We start from the raw sequence: 23,496 nt of genomic DNA on the forward strand, positions 1-23,496 counted from the left end.
AGAAGGAAATTTTCTCAGTCATAGCTTTTATTAAAAAAAATTTTTTTACATGAATTAACATTTACTGGTAAAACTTTTTTCCTATAGGGTCGTCTTATTTTCAGGCTTTTTCTTTTTTTCCTAAATTAATATTCAGATTTGGGGGGTCGTCTTATAATTGAACAAATACGGTAATTGGCCCATTTTGGTAATTCATTACATTGGACAGCTTCCTTCCATTCCTCTCGGGGGAGAGGGTGTGCACGGATTTCCAACCTTTTTCAGATGTGCTCCTGAAGGCTTGGTTAATGGAGCTGATACGAAGAAGATGGGAAGACATTGAAAGAGTGTGAGTATGGATGATTGACAACGAATTTCATTTCTGAATGAAGAAAGTCCCCCAAACTCCGTCTGAAATGAAGGGGCGAGAAACAACATTTGTTGGGCGAAAATGTAATCCAAAGTGTTTTGGTCGATCTGCACAGGTTATTATTGTAGTTCAATTATGAACACACATGTGTTCCCATTTCTCAGATGTGAGCAGGGGCGTAACTAGAAACCTCAGGGCCCCGGTGCGAGAATCTGTTAAGGGGCCCCCCACCCCCCAACCCATCTATCCCTTTCTCACTATCTACCCTCTCCCTCCCTACCCCCTTCTCATGATCTACTCTCTCCCTCCCTAACCCCCCTTCTCATGATCTACTCTCTCCCTCGCTAACCCCGCTTCTCATGATCTACCCTCTCCCTCCCTACTCCCCTTCTCACAATCTCCCCTCTCCCTCCCTAACCCCCCCTCTCACGATCTACCCTCTCCCTCCCTACCCCCCTTCTCACAATCTATCCTCTCCCTCCCTACCCCCCCTTCTCACAATCTACCCTCTCCCTTTGTAGGTCACTTACTTTCAACTCCTGTGTTGGGAGCGTGAGGCGTTTGTCTCGGGTGCCGGGGCTTCACTGCAGAGCGCCGGCACCCGAGACAAACGCCTCACGCTCCCAACACTGCACTCTGGGCAGCACTGAGGCAGGCGGCGGCGGAGGCAGGCAGCGGTGGCGGCGGCGGCGGCATCAGCAGGGAGCAGAGGCATCCTGGATTTCTGTCAGTCAGGGGAGGCCAAGAGTTGCCGACCGGTCGTTTTCAGCAACCGTTCGGCACCCCTTGGGCCCCCCTGACTGGCAGAACTCCAGGGCCCGGTCGCAGTCGCGACCCCTGCGACCCCGGTAGTTCCGCCACTGGATGTGAGGACTTTGTCAGCTGACTCCAGGCTGCTCTCTCACACTCTACCTCCTCTGTATTGCCAACTTCGAGGTAGTCTGCATCATGTCCTACCCTACAATGCACGATCATGCGCCTACTCACTTGTCAGCCAGACACATGTATGACGTCATGTGATCCTTCTATGTCCTAGGATATCTTTGTTTTTTGTATACAACCAATATTAATACATAGAAACATAGAAAGTGATGGCAGATAAGAACCAGTAGGCCCATCCAGTCTGCCCAACCTCTGAGTACTTTCCTTAGTACCCGCCCTTATCTAGCTTGGCCTTATGCCTATCCCATGCTTGCTTAAATGCCTTTACTGTATTAACATCTACCATTTCTGCTGGAAGGCTATTCCATGTGTCCACTACCCTTTCCGTAAAGTAATATTTTCTGATGTTACCATTAAAATTATAGCTTATGACTGTGTCATCTTGTTGTGGTAGTATTTCTCCTTTTAAATAAACTCTCTTCCTTTATCTTGTTAATTCCCTTTAAGTATTTAAATGTTTCTATCATATCCCCCCTGTCACGTCTTTCTTCCAGGCTATATAGGTTAAGATCCTTTCACCTGTTCTGGTAAGGTTTATCCTGTAATCCATAAATCATTTTAGTAGCCCTTCTCTGAACTTTCTCCAACATTTCTATATCCTTCTGGAGATACGGTCTCCAGTACTGTACACAATACTGCAAGTACCGCTAATACCTCTCGCTATACAACCAAGCATTCTGCTAGCATTACCTGCTGCTCTATTGCATTGTCTGCCTACCTTTAAATCCTCAGAAATAATTACCCCTAAATCCCTTTCCTCACACGTTGAGGTTAGGACAGTATCAAATATTCTATACTCTGCCCTTGGGTATTTATGCCCCAGGTGCATTACTTTGCATTTATTCACATTAAATGCCAGTTGCCACAGCTCTGACCATTTTGTCCAGTTTACCTAAATCATTTGCCATTTGGCTTCTTCCTCCAGGAACATCAACCCTGTTGCACATTTTTGTGTCGTCAGCAAATAGACATACCTTTCCATCAAGACCATCTGCAATATTACGAATAAAAAATATTAAAGAGAATGGGTCCAAGTACAGATCCCTGAGGTATCCCACTGCTAACAAGACCTTGTTCTGAATATACGCCATTGATTACAACCCTCTGTTGTCGGTCACTCAGCCACTCCTTAATCCATTCAACAACATTGGGATCTAAACTCAGAGATTGCAGTTTATTTATAAGTCTTCTATGTGGCACAGTGTCAAAGGCCTTACTGAAATCCAGATACGCAATGTCTACTGCACCACCTTGATCAATTACTTTAGTCACCCGATCAAAAAAAATCAATAAGATTCGTTTGGCATGATCTTCCTGAGGAAAACCCATGTTGTTTTTGATCTTGAAACCCATGTGACTTCAGATGTTCAACAATCCTTTCCTTTAACATTGTTTCCATTAATTTCCCCACTACAGATGTAAGAGCCCCACTACAGATGTAAGAGCCCCACTACAGATGTAAGACCCCACTACAGATGTAAGGACTTCATTTTGGTTTTGCCCTTTGTTAGTGCGTTGTTCCATTTTTTTATTTGTTATTGAATTTCTGACCTAGCTTGTTTTTGACCTTGGCCCCTGCTGTCACGACCACCGGCACAACGGCACTCACCTTGGAAGTTCTTCTGCCCAGTCTACCGATACCAAGAGAGGAACCCTTAGTAGCAGACAACCAGGACTTAGAGGATCCCAACAGCAAGGAGGCCAATTTCGGGCAGGTAGAAATAGGTACTGAGTGAAGGAAGCTCCGGACAAAACCCACAGGCAGGCCAGAACTGAAGGGGTTAACATGAACGGAAGGTCAGAATAGCCAATTCGGTACACGGGACACGTAGTCGTACAAGCCAGAGGGCCGAGACACAAAGCGGTAAATCAGACAAGCCGAACTGGTACACAGCAATCCAGGCAGAAATACAGAATCACAATCCAGAGAGTAGTCAGGCAGGCAAAGGCTCAATGACAACCAAGAACAGGAATAAGAGGGTGCTTGAGAGAAGGATTTCTGGCTTTTTAAATCCGGCGCCAGCCCCGCGTTACTCGATGTCATGCCCGAGCCTCCAGCCGTCCATCATTACCCCGATTCAAGCTCCCTTGCTCCTGCTGCAGACACCGGAAGAACAGGTAAGGCTTCTGACATCGGGTACCCGGCATCTGTGGGCGGCAGTCTGCTCGCTGGTGCCGGGAGCCGAGACCATGACACCTGCTTCTCTGATTTGGCGTGACAATTTTGGATTTGATTTTGACTCAGCTTGTGCATTTTGATTTGGATTTGGCTTCTACATCTTCCTGTGTGACCTTAATGAATCAGGATTGGCTGCTGCTCTTCTCAAGTTTCCTGTCTTTCCAGCACCTGTCTATCTGCCTCTGTATTTGGATTTGGGGTCCACCTATCTTCCATGTACGTTACAGTACACGGACTCTGCAAGGATACAAACATAGGCCAGAAGATGTCTCCTCGTGAGGCCAAGATTTAGTCTGGACCATCGGATGGATCAGTTCACCTAAGCTCAACACAACTGACTAAACCCAGCCCCTAGCTCATGTTTCTGCACTGGTTCCTGTCCCTCCTGACGTGCTGCCACCCCAGCACATATATTCACTAAACTAGACCTGCAAGCGACATGCAACCTCATTCGTATCTGAGAGGGCAATGAATGGAAGACTTAATTCAACACATGATCTGGACACTATAAATATACAGTCACGCCCTTTGGACTTTGCAATGCTCCTGTTGTCTTTCAAGAGTTTGTGAACAACTGCTTTTGCGACTATCTTCTACAATTTGTCAATGTTTACTTAGCTGACATTCTCATCCACTCTGCCAATCTGTCTTCTCGTCGAGAGTACTCAAGAGAGTACTCTTGCATATAAGAAAAAATAGACTATGTTTCACACTTGAAAATGTGAATTTGAAGTATTCAGAGTTTTTTTTTTTTTATTATTATTATGATTATCTAGTTGAGAACACTCCCACCATGTATGAACGAATGTTCTGACAAATGAGCAACATCTCCAACAAATGTCCGAGTTTGTGCGGCTGATTCTAGTTGGTACTAAATTCCATTGATGTACCGCCAGTGTTCCAATCTGTAGCCCAAGACTCTTTCTCACCTCAGTAACGGTAGATCTTTCTCCTCTTTATCAGTAGTATGGAACAGTTTAATAGATCTCAAAATTTGTTTTTGTGTTTTTTGTAAGTTCAGCCAGTATTCTATCGCAGGATTGTTATCTAATTTTTCTCTGTTAACATAGTTCTTAACCCCTTAAGGACAATGGGCGGTCCCTAAACCCATTGAAATTTGTTTGGGTTACATGTACGGTCTTTGTCATTAAGGGGTTAATCCTTAAAAAGGTATATATCTCTGAGATTGGAAAGAGATATCGTTCTCTAATCTCAGAAAATGTCATAAAAGTATCGTGGATTAATACATTTTCTAAAAAGATTATACCACAGTCTTGCCACTTGGTTAAAACTATGTCTTTGATTGCATGGTGTATAGCATCCAAAGGGGTAGAAACTAAAAGAGATTTATTTATCTTTTTATTTTCTGTTCAAGTTTATCTACTGTCTTAACTGTGTCATATATTAAAGGATTTAAATTGGTTATTTTTTAAAACAGAGATAAACAACCCAAAATATAAATCACTTTTTCTTATCCCAGATTGCTCAATTTGTAGCCTCCTCAGTAGGTTATTAGATAGTTTTACCCCATTTAAAAAATGAGTCAGCATTGTTGCTTCAAGGAGGTTATTGATGTTTGGGAAATTTAATGTTTGAGGTTTTTTTAATCAATATGTTATGGGCTATTCTTCTTTTTCTTTCAAAGCCAAACAAATTGATGACTTATTTGTTAAAATTGTTTTAAGATATAGGTGTAGACTCTTAGTGGGATACAATTTCTGGTAGTAAATAACTATTTATAACGTTTATACATCCAAGCCTTGTGATTTCAAGATTATTCCATCTAGAGAGCTGTATCCTTGTTTTCTCCATGAGAGATCTATAGTTACAATCGATAAGTAGGGATCGCGAGGCTGCCTCACGGCTCGCAAGACCTGCCACTTCCTTGCAGGTGCCGCCGACAGAGGCCCCAGCGCCGCGGGATGCGGCACTTCGTCGCGGCTGTTCCGCGGCTGGACGGTCGGTGGAGCCTTCCAGAAGCGTTTCCGCTGCCCGCCCGAAGAGGACGTCTCGAGTGACGTCGAGAGAATCGATTACGGACAACAGGTTTCAATAGCGATACATGGAAGACGTTGTGTATTTGCATGTTGGATGGAAGTTCCAGGGCGTAAGAGACGTCATTTATTTTAGCCAGGACTTTGAAAGGACCAACGTACTTGGGATCTAAGGTCTTTGTGTTCTGTTTGAGATGTAAATGCTGTGTAGAAAGCCAGACCGAGTCCCCAGGTGACATTGGTGGTCCTACGGAACGACGTTTATCCGCAGCCCGTTTTTGAAGTAGCTTGGTTTTAGAGACTGTTGGGTGGCCATAAGTTAGGTTCAAATCCCATGGCCGCACAGAAGGGAGAGGTCATGGTATGAGGAATTGTAAGACAGTTCAGCCACGTGAAGTAATGATGCCCAATTGGACTGATCCTTAGTGACGTAGACATGAAGGTATTGTTTTAACACTTGATTAGTCCGTTCGGCTTGCCCATTAGTTTCAGGATGATAGGCAGATGAAAATTGTAGACGAATGCCCAGGTGGGAACACACAGCCCTCCAAAATCTGGAGATAAATTGCGAACCTCTGTCAAAGGTGATGCTTTGAGGAATCCCATGAAGTCGAAAGATCTCTTTTAAAATTATTGTTGCTAGTTCCGCAGCAGTGGGTAACTTGGCTAGCGCGATAAAATGGGCTTGCTTAGAGAACAGATCAACAACTACTTGGATCGTAGTCTTTCCTTCGGAAGGTGGTAAATCAGTAACGAAGTCCATAGCTAGTTGTGTCCAAGGCCGAGTGGGGGTTGGCAATGGTTGGAGAAGGCCACCGGGCCTCTTTCTGGGTACTTTGTATCTTGCACAAACGTCACAGGACTGTACGAATTCCTCAATGTCAGTGAGCATAGAGGGCCACCAAAAACGTGGTTGTAGGAGAAAACGCACATTACGGATTCCGCGATGCCCAGCTATAGGGGAATTGTGGGCCCATGACAAGACTTTGCTACGATGTATAGGGGGTACGTACAGACGACCAGGAGGAACTGCCAGATCTTTGGGTCGGTAGCATTGAGAGCGAGAGATGCTTTGGAGAACGGCAGTCGAGATGTTGGCAACAATACGATGGGACGGAATGATGGTCTCATCTTTTACAACAGTATTAGGACCCTCAAATTGTCTAGATAAAGCATCAGCCTTGATATCCTTTGATCCAGGGCGATAGGTAATTATAAAATTAAAGCAAGTAAAGAATAAGGCCCAGCGTGCTTGGCGAGGGTTGAGTCTTTTAGCCTTTTCCAAATAAAGTAAACTTTTATGGTCAGTAATTATAGTGATCGGTGTCTCCGTCCCTTCCAGGAGATGTCTCCACTCTTCTAGAGCCATCTTGATGGCCAACAATTCCCTATTTCCCACATCATAATTAGTCTCTGCATCAGAGAATTTTTTAGAAAAAAACGAACAAGGATGTATTCTGTTGGTCTTGCAGTCTCTTTGAGACAGAATAGCACCGGCACCTGTCTCCGACGCATCCACTTCGAGAATAAAGGGCAAGGAAGTGTCAGGTCTGTGAAAAACTGGAGCAGATAGGAAGACCCTCTTTAGTTTTTCAAAAGCCACAACAGCCTCGGTAGGCCAATTGTTGGGAGTGGCCCCCTTACGGGTTAAAGCCGTAATGGGGGACACTATGCGAGAGAAATTACGAATGAAGCGGCGATAATAATTGGCAAAACCTAAAAAATGTTGAATTCCTTTGAGATCAGTGGGCCTCCTCCACTCCTTGATGGCTGTGACCTTCTCCGGATCCGTCTCTAATCCGGTGTCGGATATTATATATCCTAGAAACTTGATATGACTGCGTTCAAACTCACATTTCTCAGCTTTGGCATACAGGAAATTGTCTCTTAAACGTTGCAACACCTGCGGAATATGTCTCCTATGGTCTTCTAGGGTGGCCGAGAAAATCAGGATATCGTCTAAATAAATCATGACATGAGACAGAAGCATATCCCGAAAAATGTCGTTGATGAAATTTTGGAATACCGCGGGAGCATTACAAAGTCCAAAAGGCATCACCAGATACTCATAATGACCGAATCGGGTGTTAAAAGCGGTTTTCCACTCATGTCCCTCTCTGATCCCGATTAAATTGTATGCACCCCGAAGATCTAGTTTAGTGAAGATCTTAGCGTCCTTTAGGAGGTCATAAAATTCTGTGATGAGGGGCAATGGGTATTTATTCTTCACGGTTACTTTATTCAGCCCCCCATAGTCTATGCAAGGTCTAAGGGATCCATCTTTCTTTTTAAAAAGAAGAACCCTGCCCCTGCCGGGGAGGAGGAAGGGCGTATGAACCCCTTTTCCAGACAGTCCTTAATATATATCGATAAGGCCTGGTTCTCAGGTCCAGACAGTGGATATGTGCGACCTGAAGGGGGAGATGTTCCTGGAAAGAGTTCGATGGCACAATCATGAGTGCGATGAGGGGGTAAAGTATCCGCCTTCTGTTTTGAGAACACGTCCAGATAGTCCCAATATTGAATAGGAACTATGCCTTTAGGATCAAGTGAGGAGCTTTCAAGAATAGAGTTCACCTTTATTGGGCGTAGACAGCAAGTTTGAAAACAGCTGGAACCCCAAGCCGTAATTTGTCCCTCGCTCCAGTTAATCGTAGGGTTATTTCTCCTCAGCCACGGTAATCCCAAAATAACCGTAAGGTGCGGACTGGAGAGAACGTCTAAGCAAATTTGTTCATTATGAAGGAGACCCACAACCAGACGAAGACTAGGAGTCTCATAGGATATGATGCCGGGACCGAGAGGTGTCCCATCTACTGCTGCCACGGTACTGCTGTGAGATTTGGAAACCAGTGGAATACCCTGGAGCAGAGCCCAGGTCTGGTCAGTGAAGTTCCCTGCGGCACCAGAGTCAATAAAAGCTTGTGTGGCCACTTGGTGACCTTGCCACTGCAGCGTGATGGGTACGAGAAATCGGGTATCAGATGGAGAAGTCGAGGCTTTAACATTGTTCAGTGGAATGCCTCGGTTGTCCATTAAGCTTGGGTGCTTTCCTGACTTCCTGGGACAGTTCAAAGCCATATGACCCTTTTGCCCACAATACAAACAGAGTCCCAGCATACGTCTCCGCTGTTTCTCAGAATCAGATAGACGGAGAAGGGGACCAATCTCCATGGGTTCTGGAAACGGGGTAGTAGATTCTATCGTGATGGGTACGGAATGAGGGCGTGGAGACGGGCGATATCTTCTTTCATTCTCAAGACGTCTCTCCTGGCCCCGTGCTCTCGATAGGTAAGGGTGTCTTTGATTGAGTCATTTAACCCCCTGCGGAATACTGCTTTCAATGCTTTAGTGTTCCATTCAGTCTCATAAGCGAAAGTACGGAACTCAATCGCATACTGGGCCACGGATCGTTTGCCCTGTTGAAGTTCCATAATGTTTGCCTCAGCAGATTCAACACGTCCAGGAGCATCAAACACGGCACGAAAAGCAGCGAGAAAGGCATCCGCATCGTCCAACAGGGGTGAATTATGTTCCATGAGGGGAGAAGCCCAAGCAAGGGCCTCACCCCGTGAGGTCGAGTTCTGAAATGGAGCTGGCATTGATTCAAAAACCCCCTGCATTCACGAGGATCCCCAGCATACTTGTCAGGAACAGGCATCTTAGGAGGTTTTCCGCCCCGTAGGCTGACGATCTCTGAAGAAATAGAAGCTGCATGGAGTGTCGTCGAGGCCGCAGAGGAGGACAATGGACCAGAGGCGGTTAAAGATCGGAGTAACTCCGTAATAGAGTCCATCTTTGGTTCCAGCGACTGCAGGTGGGAAGCATGCGAAGCCAGCAGTGGATCTTGGTGGTCTAGATGAGAGGACACACGAACCAAGTCTTCAGGGTCCATGGTATGGCCTGTGATAATCTGTCACGGCTAGAGGACCAGCAGTGCAGGAACTTGGTACCATCCACCGGTACAGGAGCAGAGCAGTATACTGGTTCCAGCAGGCAAAAGAGTAGTCGTTACACGGAGCCGAAGTCAGGAGTAGGCGAGGACCAGGGGAGGGCTGGCAGCCTAAGGCCTGGGGGGCAAGTCTAGTCAAGTGGCCCATTGCACCACCAAAGCGGCTGCGATCGACATTGATAGCAGTCACTCCACTGGCGCCTAATGAAGTTAAAGCGGCCGGCGTGCACGCACCGCGCCGCCCAATAGCCGTGCCTCAGCTCTTTATCCCACCCCTTTTAAGACGTGGGAGGAAGAGCTGAGGAATGGCCATTGGGTCTGACTGCTGCATGATGCAGGGGCGTACCTAGAGTATTTGGCACCTGTGGCAGATCCTGTATGTGGCACCCCCCCACACACACTTTAAAACTGCATAGTTTCTATGGTTAGGCAAACATTGACAGGGGTACAGCAAAATTGTTATCATTATATACTGAGGCACACATTGACGGTGGTACAGCATAACTGTTATCATTATATATTTAGGATTAGGATTAGGATTACGCTGTACCACCGTCAATGTGTGCCTATACTTTGAGCCAGACCCTGACAATACTGCAGTACAACCCCTATCACTATATACTAAGCCAAACATTGATGTGGTGTAGGCCTAACACTTCAGTGACTGGCTTAGTATATAGTAGGGATGCACCGAAATGAAAATTCTGGACCGAAACTGAAAATTCAGCATTCATTTGGCCAAAACCGAAAAAAAAAAAAGTTTAAAATACTTTATTAAAAGTAACACACCAAAATTAGACAAAAAAAAATCAACAATATTAATATATATATATATATATATATATATATATATATATATATACACATATAATTAACAGCAATCGCAATCCTATCATGCCCAAGTTCTAGCATGTACTGGCTGACTTAGCATGATAGGCGTGTGATTGCTGTTTGCAACCATATATATATCTATTAATACTGTTATTGAATTATTGGACGAAAAAAATAAAAAATTGATAACAGCAATCACACTCCTATCACGCCTAGACAGCCTCCCTATCCCATGCTATCCCCCCACACTTCCATGCAATCTGAAACCCTCATTCACAAACATTCATCATAAACTACAGCACAACACCCATCACTCTCACACACTTACTAATATTTTCCTACCTTTCCTCTGGCACTGTCAATTTTCCTCCTCCCCTTCATTGTTCCTCTTCTTCTTCCTGTTCTGTGTCCTGTTTTTAACTTTGCGGCTGCCATGAATGTTCGTCTGCCGGCCGCCTGGCCAGCCCGCCGGCCCGGATTCAGGGCGGCCTGGGGGGCAATTGCCCCCCTGCCCCCCGGCCCAGCCCGCCCCTGGCGAGGACAGGATAATCAAAAACAAGCCGGGTCAAGCACAGGAGAAAGACAGGGACATCAAAAACAAGCCAAGGTCAGAAGCCAAAATCACAAGGTATTTAATAAGCACAGCCAACATGCACAAGGCACTATCACAGGCAATGAGCTAGTGCAACAGCCAGGTTTAAATAGACATACTAATGCATTTCCCGCCCTGCATGAAACGGAGGCTTGGAACGCACAAGGGTAGTGCCTATAAGAGGCCACACGGTGGCGCGTGTGTACACAGAGCCAGAGTCCATGCAGTCTGTGTTCAGGAAGCCTGCAAGCGGCTATTGGCGTCGAGGGGTTTCAGAAGAACGGCGGTTCAGGCAGACGGAAGATAAGTACCCCGCAGTTACAGTTTCATTGTGACAACCTGGGGGTTGTTCAGGCTATCAATACTTTGACGGCTTCATCCCCTCCGGTGGTTCGCCTTTTGCGTCGGCTGGTGTTGGGGTGTTTGGGTCTGAATGTGACCTGTAAGGCAGTGCATATACCCGGTGTCAAAAGCGAAAGGTAGCTGTCAATTTTGTTTGGACGAGGGGGGAGGTGAGTACCTGTGGTCTGGATTGTGCAGTGTGAGAGGCCTGCAAAGACGGGGTTAATTCGATTCCTGTGTTGGTTATGTTTGAATATGTTATGGTAATGTGTTATGTATATTTGTATTTATTATTTATCGGTTTTATTGTATATTCTTGTTTATTGGTTTATGGTGTTTTAGGCCAACACAGTGTTTTTATGGTTTTGTAATAAAACTGTGCTGTGGCCTGCTTTATCCAATTTCAGTCTCCGTGCCGTTACTTGGTATGTTAAGTGGTAACGTGTTTGCAATGCACGGTACACACTACCTACATACAAGGCCCCTGGGAATCAGCGTAGCTAAATGGACAGGGAGCATGTATGTGTGTGGGTGAGTGCATGATTGGGGCATGTCCGTGTTTTGATTGGGGTATGTTAATTGAGGGGCCTAGGTGATATAAGGTGCCCTATGGGTGACCCCGGTAACTGTCCTTTTACAGACACGGCCAACAGACTTACCTGCTTCCCACCCTCCCTCCCTATTTTATGTGTACTAACTTTCTTTCTTTTTGTCACAGCTGGCGGTTTGTGTTTCCTTGCCGGTCTGGTTTTGGTAAGTGATGGAGTTTGGATGCTGGTGTAATGGAAGGCTCAATCCTCCCCTAACCTCTGGTGTTTTATTGGACGTGCCCACCGAGCTTGTGGACGGCTGGTGGTTAGCATTGGTGGTGGGACAGCGAAAGGTAGCTGTCAATTTTGTTTGGACGAGGAGGGAGGTGTAGGAGTACACACTACCTACATACATGTGAATTGTGCCACTACTAACAGAAATAAAACGTTTGTTATGTACAAGCATTTATGGATTATTGATAGTCATGAAAACAGTAAAAATATAGACTTCCAATCTTGTAAACAATAAGGAATCAATTGGTATGTCTTTGTCAAAAAGCTTTTGGAATGATGCTTAAGAAAAATAATGTCAGAATAGACAAGCAAATGGGCCAAAAATGATTGCCCATTTGTTTTCGGGCAATGTAGTTACATTTTCTGGCCATTTGGTTAAATTAGTTAAATTTGCAGTTTATAAGAACCTAAACGCATGAGTATAATGCAGAAGTAATTCCAATATTTTTTTATAGTTTTTCATTCCAGGTATCAAATAAAACAATTTCCAGAGGGAACACGTTCTACAAGGGCAAAAAGAACAGGATGCACATTTCCACTATGACTAAAATATTACCAATTATATTTCTACCCAATTCTTGTATCTTGTTTGCAGCATGTATTAAAAAAAGTTGAGAGAAGAACGAGGCAAGGAATTTACCAAGATTAGATTGTCACTGAGGAAATTTCCCTTCTTGAATATCTACTCTGAGTGCTTCTCTCACTCTTTCAAATATTTCTTCTACGGGCTGTTAAGTAGAACCCAAGGGTATTTTTAAATTAGGCAATTGTGCTAAAATTGCTCATGTAGGACAGGTTTTCCCCTTGAAGACAATTGACAGTCTAGGCAAATCACGCAAAAACAGTCAATTGACAATTGATGTTCCAGAACCGTCATGACTTTAAACGGGTGTAGAAAGTGTTCTATGGTCACTTTCTTCACCCAAACAGTGTTGCTGTAATGCGTCAATGTCAAGGCATTAAGCAACACAGAGGTCGGCATCAGGGGCCATTCTCCTTGGATCCCTTTCTCCTAGGTGTTGAGGGATAGCTGTGAGCAAGTCATTTATTTTTTATACCCTTCGTGACAATGACTGTTTTAACATTTTTTGCTGTGCTCATGTTTAGCTGTAATATTATTCTTATTTACTGCACGTTTTCTTTATTAATAGCATTAATGGGCATTTTGGTGTTAATTTAGTTTTAAAGAGCTATTAAAGCCAAAAATGAACCAGTTCCCTAACTGAAATTGACTGGGTTCCCTGGCTGCCCTAGTAGCTTGATCAGCTGCTTCAGCTATGTCTGGGGTGCAGATTGCCAGAGCTTCTTCATTTTGGTGAAAATATTTTTTTAAGGAATTAATGTGGCACATCCTCCTAATCTGTCCCTGTGTACCTTGGACGATAACATATGTAGTGTTCCATCTTATACTTATACACTTTGCAGCACAGCTTGAAATATACCACACCCACTGCCCAGAGTTCTGCGCACTCTGCCCTACCCACACAACTAGCATAATTTAGCTATGCCAAGTTATAGCACAGATTAATTCACCAACACTACCATACATCCTTGATATGCGGTAGATACATTTGCAGCACAGCATCTATATCAGGCAGTTAAGTTTTATCACCTTTACAGAGGTTATATTGAGAAAAGTAGATAAATAACAAGGAATATATTGATATTAGATTGTTGTGTGATATTAGAGCTGCAGAGAATTAAAAAAATAACAAATTTCCCCAAACCCTGTAATTTATTAACATTTTGTGCTGGTCAGGGCCTAAGCAAGTATTTTGTCGCTTGTACAAACCTTTAACTGTTATAGCAGGGAGACCAGTGGTCTCTGCCGGCCAACTTAACCCCTGACCCCTGTAGGGAACACTAGTCAAAATACACAACGGGGGATCCAGTACACGAGTAGGCAGAAGAAATAAATGCTTGGGTATAGAGACAAAGTCCAACTGATATCTGAGCAAAGGTATCTGGGAGAACAGGGCTTATATATTTGGATTTGGCGCCAAAATGACGTCATGGTGACAGACGTGTTGCCATAGCAATGCTTATACACGTTTCTCTCTCTCTGCCTGGGAGAAGATGCGTCTCCATGGTAACCTGTGAGCGTCTCCCCCTCCCTGCTAGTCTTTGCCGGCATTGGAGGGGGCGTGTCTGCACAGAGCTCCTGCTCGTGTCAGAGATCAGGGGGGAAGAGGAGACATGTTGTGGTGTTCTCCTGATGCTGGAACAAGGAGGAGGGTGAGTAGATTTATAGGTAGGTTAGATGGAGAAGGGACCAGGGAGACTAGTAGACAAAGACGAACACGAAGATTCTTGTTTTTCATGTTCGCCCAAAGACGAATGCACAAGTCTAGTTGATAGTGAGTAGGGGGAGGAGAGGGGGAGAGGAAGTAGATAGTGAGCAGGGTAGTAGAGGGGTAGAGAGTGAGTAGGGGAGGAGAGGGGGTAGATTGTGAGAAAGGGAGTAGAGGGGGTAGATAGTAAGAAGGGGAAGAGATCATGAGAAAGGGGGTAGTAAGAATCTTGAAAGAAAGAGTGAGAATGAGTGAGATAATGAATGAAGTAATGTATGGACAAATTGAGTGAATGGGTGAGAAAATGAATTAATGTGTGGATAAATTGTGTGAATGAGTGAGAGAATGAATTAATTGGTGTATGGATGAATGATGACACAGGCCGGGCTGTTTGGGGACAAAGATGTCTTATGCTGGGCTGTTTGGGGACAAAGATATCTTAAGCTGGGCTGTTTGGTGTCAGGGTACCAGTGAATCAGGACGGAGGCAAAAAGGTACTGGTCAAAATGTTTATTAAAATAAAATAATAACAAGGATCCAAAACATAAGACAAGCGGGTGGTCGTAGAACAAGCCAAGGTCAGGAGCCAGAACGGGTAGTCATACGAGCCAAGGTCAGGAGTCCAGAAATGCACGTAGTCCAAAAGCAGGCAGGAGTCAGCACCAGAATGGGAGTCAGACAGGCCGGGTCATACACAAGAATCAAACACTGGAAGGAAGCACGCACTCACAGGTCTGGAACCACGAAAGGGCAACCAGCAACTGAACTAGCTGGTTAATATAGTCACAGTCTGCAGGAAGAGGAGGGGTTAACTTGGACATAAAGTTGGAAGAGGAAGGGGGCGCGGCCTAACAAACAGAGAGCCATGAGGAGGAAAGCCAGTGCAGGTAGGCCGAAACCCTGACATTTGGGGACAAAGATGGCTGTGGCTGGGCTGTAATTTATGTGTGTAATCTGAGTGCTGGTCAAGTTCTACGTGGACACCAGGGCTGGCTTTGGGGTGTGCAACCTGTGATCTATACCTGTAATTTTTTTTTTTTTTTTTATCTATACCTTCAGTGTTGGGTTTACATGATCTATACCTGCAACGCAAAGGGACTCTGGGATGATTAAGGGGGGAGGACCTTTCAAAGTCACGATAGAGTCAGAAGGAGGGAAGACTGTACTGTCTCTCATCTGCAGGAGTGATTGCATGCTAGGGTGTATGGAGGGGGTGCAAAGGAAATAATTGTCTAGGGTCAAATCTTTCAATATTTAAAGGAAAAATGTTTTTGTTACAAAGTTAGCAGTTTTTTTCCTATATTTAATGTATTTAAGATACATTATTGTTACCAGTGTTTCCAGTTATATATTATTGTACTTGTTTGCACTTGCACATAAATAATCTCTAATTAAAACTAGTTGTTTCTTACAAGAGAAGTAGTCCGCACAGGGCGCCTGAACACCTAAAGCCCATGGATATACACCCACGGGCCCTGGCCAGACCGCTGTTTTTGATTATCAGGGATTCTTTTATTTCAGGCGTGGTGCCCATAGATTGGCGTAAACCCGAGGTGGTGCCCATATTTAAAAAGGGAATTACAGACCTGTAAGTTTGACATCTGTGGTGGGGAAATTGTTTGAAGGGTTACTAAAGGATCTTGAACAGGAATTTCATCAGCAGGAGCCAACATGGCTTTGTGAAAGACAGATCTTGTGAAACTAACTTAATTGAATTCTATGAAGAAGCGAGTTGAAATATAGCCATGGGTGCTGCAGTGGGTGTGATATACCGTATTTGCTCGATTATAAGACGACCCTGATTATAAGACGACCCCCCAAAATCTGAATATTAACTTAGGAAAAAAAAGAAAAAGCCTGAATATAAGACGACCCTAAAGGAAAAAAGTTTTACCAGTAAATGTTAATTCATGTAAACTATTTTTTTTAATAAAAGCTATGATTGAGAAAAATATTTTTTTTGTTTTTATTTCCTTGTATTTTTCAACCTGTCCCCCAGTTAGCCACATCTGCCCCCAGGCTTGCCACATCAATATGGCACTGTGGCCCATGATATGCCTTTTAACCCTCTATATGCCAATGTGCCCCATGGTATGCCTTTTGACCCCCTATGTGCCACTCTGCCTCCAGAAATGCCTTATACCCCTATATCTCATTCTGGCATTTAGGGGGTTAAAATGCATATTATGGGGCAGAGTGGCATATAGGGAGGTATAAGGCATTCCAGGAGGCAGAGTGGCATTAAGGGAGTTAAAAGGCATTGTATAGAGCACTCTGCCTCCAGAAATGCCTTATACCCCTTTATGCCACTCTGACATTTAGGGGGTTAAAAGGCATATTATGGGGCAGAGTGGCATATAGAGAGGTATAAGGCATTGCTCTATTAAATGCCCCCTTAACGCCACTCTGCCTCCTGAAATGCCTTATACCTCCCTATATGCCACTCTGCCCCATAATATGCCTTTTAACCCCCTAAGTGCCAGAGTGGCATATACGGGTATAAGGCATTCCAGAAATGCCCTATGCCCCCATTTAACACCCCCACACACGCACACACACACTTACCGGTGCTTCCAATTTCCTGCTGTATTGCCGGGGCAGCGGGTTGACGTCTCCTTCCGCTGCAGCCAGAAGGAGGTGGAGTTGGCAGCGGGGGTTTGTCTGCGTCCGTCGCGCATACCTTCCCCGGCTGTCAGAGATCAGAGTTCCCCGCACCGGTGCGGGGAACTCTGATCTCTGACAGTCGGGGAAGGTATGCGCGACGGACGCAAACAACCCCCGCTGCTAGCCACACCTCCTTCCGGCTGCAGCGGACGTCAACCCGCTGCCCCGGAAATACAGCAGGAAGCACCGGTAAGTGTGTGTGGGGGGGGTGTTAAATGGGGGGGGACAGGAATATCCTGGTCCCCTGCAGCGGTGTGGGGGATCTGGATCTTAGTCTCATAATCAGACCTCTATTTGAGGTCTGATTAGAAGACGTGGGGTATTTTTCAGAGCATTTGCTCTGAAAAAACCTCGTCTTATAATCAAGCAAATACGGTATTTAGACTTTGCTAAGGCACTTGATACTGTCCCACACAAAAGGTTACTGTACAAATTGACTGAAATTTTTTGTCTGTAGATAGAGAATTGGCTGAAAGACAAAACACAGAGTGGTGGTAAATGGGAAGTTCTCAAATATTTTTCTCAATCATAGCTTTTATTAAAAAAATAGTTTACATAGTTTACATGAATTAACATTTACTAGTAAACCTTTTTTCCTATAGGGTCATCTTATATTCAGGCTTTTTCTTCTTATAATCGAGCACATAAGGTAGTTACATAGTACATAAGGTTGAAAAAAGACCTAAGTCCATCAAGTTCAACCCTTCTACCTAACCTTCCTACTCTTGGTCCAAAAGAAGGCAAAAAATCCCTAATTAAGCTACTTTGAATTCTGCCATCATGGGAAAAAATTCCTTCTCGACTCCAAAAGGCAATCAGATTTCTCCTTGGATCAAGAAGCTCTAAAATATTAATTTTATTTATAGCCCTGTATGTCATGCCTTTCTAAAATATCCAGACCCCTTTTGAAGGCATCTAATGTATTTGATAGCACCACCTCCCTTGGCAGTGAATTCTATACCTTTATTGTCCTTACTGTAAAGAATACCTTCCTTTGTTGTCTATGAAATGTCCACTCTTCCAGTCTCAGAGGGTGACCTCTTGTTCTTTGTACATTTCTGTTAATAAACAGGTCACCGAAGAGCTCTTTATATTGGCCCTGCATATATTTCTACAATATTATCACATCAGCTCTAAGATGCCGTTTTTCCAGTGTATATAATTTTAACTTTTCTCTCTTCATAACTAGTATCTCCCAATTCCCTTATTAATTTTGTAGCCCTCCTTTGCAGTTTTTCTAGTTCCATAATATCCTTTTTAAGAACCGGTGCCCGGAATTGTACTGCATATTCAAGATGAGGTCTTACCATTGACCTGTAAAGAGGCAAGATGATATCCTCTTCCTGTGAATCAATACCTTGTTTTATGCATGCCAAAAAACCTTATTGGCCCTCACGGCTGCTTGCTGGCATTGCACACTATTGTCAAGTAATTTTACCATAATGTTCTTTGCATGTTGAACCTCATCTGCCACTTGCATGCCCTGTCCCCAACTAGCTGAATAACAACAGGATCGCTGCCTTGTGGATTCCTCAAATGCGACCACGTAATCACGCACCCGACGCGAGTAGAGAACAGACGAACCTGCAGCTGGATAAAACGATGCACGCGACTATGTAATCGCGTACACGACGCCAATCACATTTGGGCAGATCAGCAGCCGGATTGGATGCGCGATGACGCAAGACGCTCGAAACCCGGAAATAAGAGTATTTAATCAAGGCACGGACACGAAGCACTTTACTTTTATGTTTACTGATTGCACATATCAATATATTTTGACTTTTTCTCCTGAAGAAGCCAGCGTACTACTGGCGAAACGCATAGAGAGAGCTATCCTGTGAGAGTTTTCCTTATCACTTCAACAGCGGATTTGGGACTTTGGTTTACATTGCGTTTTTGCACACTATTTATGTATAGTTGTGCCTCTTCCAACTGTAAGTGTATCCAGACCTCCCTTTTTCCTGTGCTGTGATGATATTGCACCATTTTTGGTCTCCTTGTTTTTATAGATTTTAGAAGCCATTAAATTCTGCAAATATTCTACTAAACCTTGATGAGCCTATTTTATCCAATGCGTTTGTGAGTGGATCTTACAACCCTTCTTATTTTTCATTTGTGTGTAAATACTACACTATTGTTGTTTTTTCTCTCCCCATGTATATGCACTCCATGGTTGTCATATTGTGTTGCTATACATCCTGAGGAAGAGTGTTATTGGAAGCTGCTTTCTTGGGGAGTATTTATTGTTATTATATATTTTTACTTTTTTCTCACTTCTACACGTGGAATTTGGGTTGTTTTTTCCCCGCATACATCATTTATGCATACCTGCAAATATAGGGTTTGTATGTGATCTATAAATGCAAGTGCTGTTTATATGCGTTTGATCTATAGTTCACAGGGAGGAAGGAAAGGAGAGTTATGGCTTAATGAACGAGAGACAAAGGGACTGGGAATGATTTCAGGGGAGAGGATCTCTCAAAGTCGTGGTCAGGGTGAGAAGAGGGGGAATACTGCACTGACTATCAGTCTTCTCCTAATCTGCAGTCAGTGTGGCAGCAGAGGGAGTGATTGCATGCTAGGGAGCGTGGAGTAGGGCCCAAGGAAATGCTTTCAGGGGTCCAATTTTTTTAATATTTTATTAGCTGTTTTTTCCTTGTATGTAATGTATATTATTGTTTCCAGTTAAATATTACTGTACTTGTTTGCACTTGCACATAAACTATCTTTAATGAAAGCTAGTTGTTTGTTACAAGATTTTTTTCCTTACTTTTTTGGGGGGATGGGGGGCGCCAGAGTAGTCGGCACAGGGCGCCAGAACACTTAAGGCTGGCTCTGAACCAAATGTTGTCTCAAGAGGAGCCCCAAACCTTAAAACTTTCCTCACCAAAAATTATACTAGAAATCGAGATGCTCCTATACAAAAGTTTCTTAACAAAACTGGGTTTTATAAATGTAAAAGTTGCATTGCATGCAAAACCACTGTCAAAACTACTAATAAAGCAGAAACATTTAAATCAACTTTTCACGGAGCTGGATAGTCCAACCGACTACCTCAGCTGACTTGTGCTCCCTTAGCCTGGGACACACACTCATTCCCGGTTTCCCAATCACTAGCCGAGACTCAGTGTAGGGTATAACCAAAACGAAGACTGATTTTTTTTAGACACACAGGGCTGGATATATCCAGCAAAACACACATTAACATTAAACAAGATATCGAGATACAAACCGCCTAAATATAATGCGATCTGGTCCTTATGGTTTGATTATATTCAAGTTACACACTCCAATGTTGGAATTTAATTCTTTAGCTATTTTCTCATATATAATATGCGTTACCATGATATAGATTTTTTACTCTAACGATACCCCAATGGGATTAGTGTTTTAGCGACTCTGTTTAAAAATCGATGTATACATTTCTTTACGCAATCGTTGGATAATTTTTGGGCTTCCCTCTACCGCCGTTCAATGTGTCCGCCCTGTAGGATGTATGACTGTTAGTATGAATGATATATACATACTTATTTTTCGGCCTAAAAAGAGATATTTCCTTGTATAACCAGCTTATATATATATATATATTAAGGAGGGTAAAATATTATGTTTATCTACCCATTTACTCACTTGGTAGAACTGTTTAATACAATGTACAAGGTTCTTAATCATTGTATAATTGTTAACTTTATTATAAAACTCTTTTGGGTCGCTATATATATATTGGACATCTTATCTGTATGTATTTATTTTTTTATTTTTTATATAAGAAATTGTAATGAAATATTTAATACATTTTTTTAAAATCTATTTATTGGAGTGCCCCTGTGGCTTCCAATATGTAGGAATGACCACTAGATGTCTTAAAACTAGAATAGCGGACCAAATATATCTAGAGGTTTTTTTAAACCATACAGTGTCAAAACACTTTTTAATCCATAGCAAAGACCCAAAATTTTTAAGTTTCTGTGGGATAGATAAATGTACTTGTGACAGAATGACCTGTCATGCAGGACCCCAAGGTACTCAGAGATGGCTCCAGCCTGGCTGTCAAACAAAGATAGCACAGGTAGAAACTCCATTGTTTAATTAATCCCATCAATAGGATTGCTGCCAGGGGAATTAAAGGTTGGGTTGAATATATGTATCTGTCAATTTATGTTAATGCGGTTCTGTGGATATACGAGTCTGTTTTACAACAATAAACTGTTCATTCCTGCTATACTCAATTCAAGGTAGTTGTGTCTACTTATTGGGTACACAGGTGTGCATGCTGACTGGTGCTGGAAGTGATTTCAGAGTCAACAGGAGGATATATCTGGGTGATCTCTGGGAGTTACTACACCTCTCTTGGTGAACCCATTACAGTACTATCCCCTGGAGAGGAGGAAATATCACTAATATTTTGGGGATAAAAGAAATGGAATGGGTCTTTTATCTGAAATCTCGGACCCCTAAGGGATTAAATGCAAATGTTGTCCTTTTAATTTTTTTATAGATAGATTCTTTCATTAAAACAAAAAAATATTATCTTGTTATTTAATAGTGGTGTATATTTCAAAGTAATGTATTTACTTAGGTCTTGTTTAGCTGCTATGTGTGGTCGATTTTTTGCCTATTGTTGTGTCATTGTTGTATTGATTATTGTCTGCAGTTTTTGTTCTATTTTTAACAGCTTTTATGGTCTTGTCCACCACATTATTTACACATCAATTGCTTTTTTTCTAATAATTCTCTGTTATTGCTTTGATATTTCCTAATACTCCAGTTTGTATTACTTCATTCAACTGGTAATAAGCAGTTATTTATTTATTTTTGGTGCTATAGTCGCGATCATGTGATCACAGCATATGCACTTAATCTTTGCAAATAAAGGGATATTATATACGGGTGGAGATTTCAACTGTGTTATCGATCCAAAAAAAGATAAAAGAATATCCACAGCGGCAACAATAGACTCATACAGGCCCGGACTGGCCATCGGGCACACCGGGCATTTGCCCGGTGGGCCGGGACACGGCAGGGCCGCATTGACTTAGGGGCTGATGGAGCTGCAGCTCCAGGCCCCTACCCTACCTACGGCCGCATTAACGCAGGGCATAAGGGGCACCTGCCCCTTAAGCCCGCCGCAACTGCGACCGGGTCCGCCACTCTAAGGGGCCGGGAAGTCCCCACCAAGGCCGGCCTTACGGGTCTGCGCCCGCACAGGGCTTAAATTAAAACATCGGGGTTTTTTTTTAACTTTATTTAACATGGAGGATGTTAAATAAAGTTGAAAAAAAAAAAAACCCGATGTTTTAATTTAAACCCTGTGCGGCCGCAGACCCCTAAGGACGGCCCTGGTGGGGGCTTCCCGGCCCCTTAGGGCAGGGCCGACCTTTGGGGTGTGCGACCGCACAGGGCGCCACACTCCAGGGGGCGGCGGCGGGGGGCGGTCCGCACCGGGTGCCGCTCATCAGGCGGTGCCAACTTGCGGCACCCGGCACCCCTCCAGAGACGGACAGTAATGTCCGCCGCTGGAGGAGCAGGCTCGCAAGGGAGCGGTATCGGAGGTCTTTAACAGACCTCCGGTTCCCTTGAGTGATTTTAAGCCGGGTTCAACCCGGCTTAAAATCACTCAAGGGAGCGGGAGGTCTGTTAAAGACCTCCGATACCGCTCCCTTGTGATCCGCGCGGCAACAGCTGCTGTGCGCCGGGGTTTGTTTTCAGATCCCGGCGCACAACACTGAAGCCGCGCCCACCGCTGTCCGTGCCCTCTGACCCGGAAGAAGACAGAGAAGACAGAAGAACTGAAGAAGAGGAAAAGAAGCTGAAAGAAGAAAGGAAAGGTAGGATAGCATTAAGTGAGAGTGGTTGGTATGTGTGTGGATCAGTATATATGTGTGGATCAGTATATATGTGTGGATCGGTATATGTGTGGATTGGTGTGTATGTGTGGATTGGTGTGTATGTGTGGATTGGTGTGTATGTGTGGATTGGTATATATGTGTGGATTGGTATATGTGTGTGGATTGGTATATGTGTGTGGATTGGTGTATGTGTGTGGATTGGTGTATGTGTGTGGATTGGTGTATATGTGTGGATTGGTATATATGTGTGGATTGGTGTATGTGTGTGGATTGGTGTATGTGTGTGGATTGGTGTATACGTGTGGATTGGTGTATACGTGTGGATTGGTGTATACGTGTGGATTGGTGTATGTGTGTGGATTGGTATATATGTGTGGATTGGTATATATGTGTGGATTGGTGTATGTGTGTGGATTGGTGTATGTGTGTGGATTGGTGTATACGTGTGGATTGGTGTATACGTGTGGATTGGTGTATACGTGTGGATTGGTGTATGTGTGTGGATTGGTGTATGTGTGTGGATTGGTGTATGTGTGTGGATTGGTGTATGTGTGTGGATTGGTATATATGTGTGGATTGGTATATATGTGTGGATTGGTGTATGTGTGTGGATTGGTATATATGTGTGGATTGGTGTATGTGTGTGGATTGGTATGCGTGTGGATTGGTGTGTGTGTGGATTGG

The 23,496-nt window shown here is 43.7% G+C and overlaps 1 protein-coding gene across 1 annotated transcript in view; it reads right to left on the reverse strand.

The window, feature by feature from the left end:
* Positions 1 to 1,871, reverse strand: part of RPL28 (ribosomal protein L28) — a 111,277-nt gene extending 109,406 nt beyond the window's left edge. Inside the window, exon 1 of the mRNA XM_053451483.1 lies at positions 1,866 to 1,871. The gene's annotated coding sequence lies outside the window, so the exon portion shown is untranslated. The remainder of the gene's footprint in view (positions 1 to 1,865) is intronic.
* Positions 1,872 to 23,496: the final 21,625 nt, after the last annotated feature.

Source organism: Spea bombifrons, chromosome 12 (genome assembly GCF_027358695.1).
Source record: "Spea bombifrons isolate aSpeBom1 chromosome 12, aSpeBom1.2.pri, whole genome shotgun sequence".
Lineage (NCBI taxonomy): Eukaryota > Metazoa > Chordata > Amphibia > Anura > Pelobatidae > Spea > Spea bombifrons.